This window comes from Humulus lupulus, chromosome 5 (assembly GCF_963169125.1).
Source record: "Humulus lupulus chromosome 5, drHumLupu1.1, whole genome shotgun sequence".
Lineage (NCBI taxonomy): Eukaryota > Viridiplantae > Streptophyta > Magnoliopsida > Rosales > Cannabaceae > Humulus > Humulus lupulus.
The window spans coordinates 178,778,379-178,783,536 of record NC_084797.1 but is presented as its reverse complement, the minus strand read 5'-3'; the positions used below and the strand labels follow the sequence as shown (position 1 = coordinate 178,783,536).

The 5,158-nt window shown below is 27.8% G+C and overlaps 1 long non-coding RNA gene across 1 annotated transcript; it reads left to right on the top strand.

The window, feature by feature from the left end:
- The first annotated feature begins 1,577 nt into the window (after positions 1 to 1,577).
- LOC133777886 (uncharacterized) lies at positions 1,578 to 4,469 on the top strand. Its single transcript, XR_009868898.1, has 2 exons — positions 1,578 to 2,711; positions 3,435 to 4,469. It is a non-coding gene; the product is annotated as an uncharacterized LOC133777886 (long non-coding RNA).
- The last annotated feature ends 689 nt before the right edge of the window (positions 4,470 to 5,158 follow it).

Genomic DNA, 5,158 nt, shown 5'->3' with positions numbered 1-5,158 from the left:
ATATGTATACAAATATGTATAAATAATTAATTAACTATATTTGAGATATATATTAAATAATAAATGTATAAATAATACTTTTTATTATATTTAAATGTATCACTTAATTTATAATATATATTTAAATATGTAACTTTTTTATATATGTTATATACCCTATCTATTATAATTAAATTATAACTTAATTTATTTGTTAAAGATTTAGTATTGCAAAAAAAAAAAAAAATCATTTTCAATTAAACTTAAAAATAATATATTTTTTTTTCTACTATTTTTATTTAAAATCAAATCATCACTTAATATATAATAGATATTTAAATATATATGATTAATTGAGCATAATACATATTCTATATCTATAATAATATATATAAAAAAATAAAGTGAACTAATTTTTTTATATATTAAATAATATGAATGTATAAACAATACTATTTATTATAATTAAATTTTTTACTTAATTTATAATATATATTTAAATATGTAACTCTTTTAGATATGTTATAAACTATCAAATTATAACTTAATTTATTTGTCAAAGATTTAGTATTATAAGAAAATATAAATATATTTTTATTTTCAATCAAACTTATAAAATAATTTATTTTATTTTATATTCTTTTTATTTAAAATCAAACTACGCCTAATATGTATTTAAATATGTATGATTAATTATGTCAAATATATATATATATATATTTATACATATATAAAAGAGTGAAGTGAACTAAACTTTTTTGGTCCAATTATTATTTTGTCTTTTAGTTACTATTTATTAGGTAAGTTATTTTGATATTTTGTGTCTAATATTAACATAATTATAATTATATTTAAATATATATATATGATTGATTAACTTTATTTAAAATATATTAATTAAATGATGCATATATAAGTAATATTATTTATTAACATAATACATCCTAAATATAATGTTATCTATTAATTAAATTATAGCTTAATTTATTTGTCAAAATTTTAGAATTGCAAAAAAAAAAAAAAATTTATTTTCAATAATTATATTTATAAAATAATTTATTATTTTCTATTTTGTTTATCTAAAACGCAAATTTTTAAAACAAAAGTATATTTAATAATTTTTCTATTATTTTTTAAAATAAGCTTAATAAAATCTTTCACAATGTTTTAATCACTTCTTATATTTTGAAAACAACAAAATTATTTACTATTATAATTTTTCAAAATACAACTTTTCAAAAAATAATAACGGTGAAATATTTATTATTTTTATTTAATTAAATGATCCATATATGACACTATATTTTCTTTCAATAAAAAGAAATACAAAAGAATTTAAATTTGAATTTAAAATTAAAATTATATATCATATACATTATTTAATTTTTATTCTTATAATATTAAATAAAATAAAGAATATATTCATTTGGTAGACCGTGTTTTAACGAAATACGACTTTAGTATCTTAATGAGAATAATTGATTATTATCGAGAATTTTCTGGCTTAACACGTGCCATTGGCATGTGACCGGTCCGGCTTTTAATCTGGGTTGTCTTGTTGGATTACTTTTTATTCTAACGATTGAACAAGAGTTTGAGTAAGTTAATATTATTTATTTTTATAATATATAAATATGTAGGGGTAAAATGCAAGTAAACCGGTAAGTGTAACCGGCTACTGTAGTATTGATTTGAAATGATGATTTGACAACTTTTTTCCCAACAGTGATAATAACTCTCAATTCACTTCTTCATCTCCTCCATTGTTGCAGAAGGTTTTCTCTCTTCTAAACTCAATCCCTCTTTCTATGTTCATATGCTCCTTGTAAATGGTAAAATCTCTCTCTATCTCTCTCTCTCTTTATCCATCTATATCTCTCTCCTTATGATTATTTCCTTTTCCGAATTTGGATGGTACAATAACCAAGCTTCAGAATTTGGATGCTTATCCCCAAATCACTGAAGATTTCTACCGTCGTACCCTCTCCGGTGGCGTTATCACCATCGCCTTCTCCATTGTCATGATCTTGCTCTTCTCTATGAGCTCAGTGCATATTATTTTCTTTCTTTTTTAATATTTGGTGTTGGGGATCCTGTACTTTTCGGGGTTAATTTCTGTTTGGGATTTGTTAAAGAGGTCGTTGAGAATTCATATGTTGCTATAGTTTAGTTTTCTTTGGCAGTCAATTTTCGTTCGGAGCTACTTTCATTAGCAAGCAAGGATTATAATTGCAACCCTTATCAATACATAATTTTTACTATTTTAGTTAGGGTTATAATTGTTTAGAAATCATGATGTAGTTACATCTTTACCACTCATCCTTATACCTTGATTATTATGATATTATAGCTATGTCCCAAATCCCGTTTTGGTTGATTCTTGTATTGTTTCTTTTCTGATGAGTTGCGTTGTTGGGTTTAATATTGAGAAACATGATAATTGATATCCAAATCGGCATATGAAGTTCACAATTTATTCTTTGATCACCATTTTCTCCAAATAAATCTTCGTGGAGCTTAACCTCCTTAACTATTGTGATAGAATGCCACAAAAAAGCCAAAAGATTTTGTTCATGCGCTTTTAGAAATTGCTGCTCATGAGGTTGAGGAAATAGGTATGGCTACAATTCTGAAAGTCAGAATTCCGTGATCCGTAAGGGGAAAGACTGGGTAAGCTGTGCAATCTCACACTACCTGGAGAAGTCAAGTGTGATGATTTTAAGACTGTGTAGGTATGAGACTATACAGATGGCTTAAATAGATTGATGGGTACTATCTATATCAATAAGATGCATCTTCTTTTCGGTAGCCCATTACTTGAGAACTCCAAAGTTAAGCGTGCTTGACCTGGGGTAATCTAGGGATGGGTGACCTCATGGGAAGTTTTCCTAAGAAGCATGTGAGTGAGGACAAAGCATACAGAAAAGACTCGTGTTGATTTGGAGGGTCAATCGTCATTCCAGAAAGCAGCTACACTGATGCCACCAAATCTCAAGATTACCATAGTCAAGCCATTTGCATGTATTTTACATAGAAAGCTAATGTACTACATTTGTTGTATTATGTGTATGCCTATTTATATGTGAGTCTATTGAAAGTTCTTGTCTATATAAAAGGGGTTGCTAGTATTTGCGGTCTTGGATTTGGTAAAGCGTTGAATAGATTTTCTTTTTTTCTTTTGAAACAAACAATTAAGCTTTTTTATGCTTTGTTGAAGTATAAAATGTCTGCATTTTTGTTAAATATCAGTATAATAACTTGACTCTCAAAATGAGAAAATCTCTCTGCCAAAAAAATTTTGTAGGTCAAATTACAAACATGTATAATCGTATATCTTGCCTGAAAATGTTGCCATAGGAGCTTAAGCAACGTTTGCAGATTTAGGCCACTTTTATTTGTACAATCCATACAGGTTTGCTTTGAACAATTACATTATATTTGCCTTTGATGCACAGGTTTTTTCATGGTGGTGTTTCTCCTCATCTTCTTTTGGCTTACATGGGCCAAGCAACATATTTCATGAGAAAGGAGTCTTTCAAAAACTATTTACCCATTTCCAAAGTTCAACCTATCTGATGTATAGTTGACTAACTATTATTTTGGTTATCTAGCGCTCCAGCATTGTCAGCAAGAGGGGAAACTAAGGCTTCTATATCAACATATTCATACGATATTTCATCAAGAAGTTCCTGGAAAGCTTATACAAACGGAGAACTTCCTGATAAGATTGATATGGATTTCTCTCAAGTGTAGTTTGGGGGTTGCAAGATTGATTGATATGTTTCATTCAAGTGTATAATTTGTGATCTTTTTACTAGCTTCAACTTCCACTAAGATAACTTTTTTCAATTTCTTAATTTCAATTCTGCCTAATTCTCCAATTTACTTCCCCGCAAAAAAAAAAAAAAAACTCCAATTTACTAGTTTTATGATAGCTGAGGTTTGTTAATGAAATTAACTTTGAAATATTTGTAGATATACATGTGTATTCTCATGTATGAATATGTACAAGTTTTCTTATAAGTCTCATAGGTTTCAAGCTATCTTTATTTGACTATTATCTCTTTTCTGCTTTGCATTTTAGGTTCTCAACTCTTTTTTTTTGTTGGAATATGCATGATTGAACAAGTGAGCCTAAACACTTTGAGAGGTCTAGCTCTATGTGTTTGGAAGCTTAACACTTTGGGGTTGCTTCTTACGCAACATCAGATTGAGTTTTATCCTTACCTCTACTCAGGAGGTTAAGTATTCGGCCAGTGGCCTTCCTCTATGGATACCAATCAATTTTCTTATGTTGTGTTCAAATAGGTTTCAAGAGCTAGTGATATCAATGCTATGTGAAATTGTACTCAAGGCTCTATTTCATTAGAGGATGTTGATCCTGCATTACCATTTAGTTGATTGGATTTTGTGTTTTGTAAATCTCTTTTGTACTCAAGGTTTTTGCTACTGTAATGAATTTTAAAATAAAATTTTGTTTCCATGCTCAAGGATTCTTTAATGTGTTATGATTGTCCAAAACTAACACAAGAATCAAAAACTTATAAATGCATTCCTTATCTAAATTGCTTAACTAAAAACCATTATTGAACTCTTCCATCTCATTTCTGCCAATAATATGTTAATGAGTGGGGGACCTATTTATTTGATGTCTTTCTCATTGTGTCTTATCACCATCAACAAGTAACTAGTTATCATGAACTTAACGAAGACAAAAGGCTTTTTAAAATACTAAGATCCTGCAAATATTTTGAATAAGTGTCATGAGTAACAAGATATAACAAATAAACTATAATTGAAATATGCACTGCTGAACATTATATTTGTTTAGAGTTATATTAAACAACACAAAGTTCAATTTAGCACTAAAACTTAACCTTTGGCATTTCTTTCTGTAAGTTGCCACTAATATTGATCAATATTTCATTGTCGAATTTCAAGAATGTCTTACTTAGCTTTAAAGACAGTAAGCATAAGTATATATACCACTTGGACATGTTGACCAAAAAGATAAAATACAAAGACACACATTAAGACATGCACCAACACGTAGAAGAAAGAGAGAACCTAGCAACTCCTTTCAAGTATGGGATAACATCTACTGCATTTGCAGCAATTAAGACAATAAAGTCCGAAGAAGTAACAGAAAACCTATGGAAGGAAATATATGATATAAATG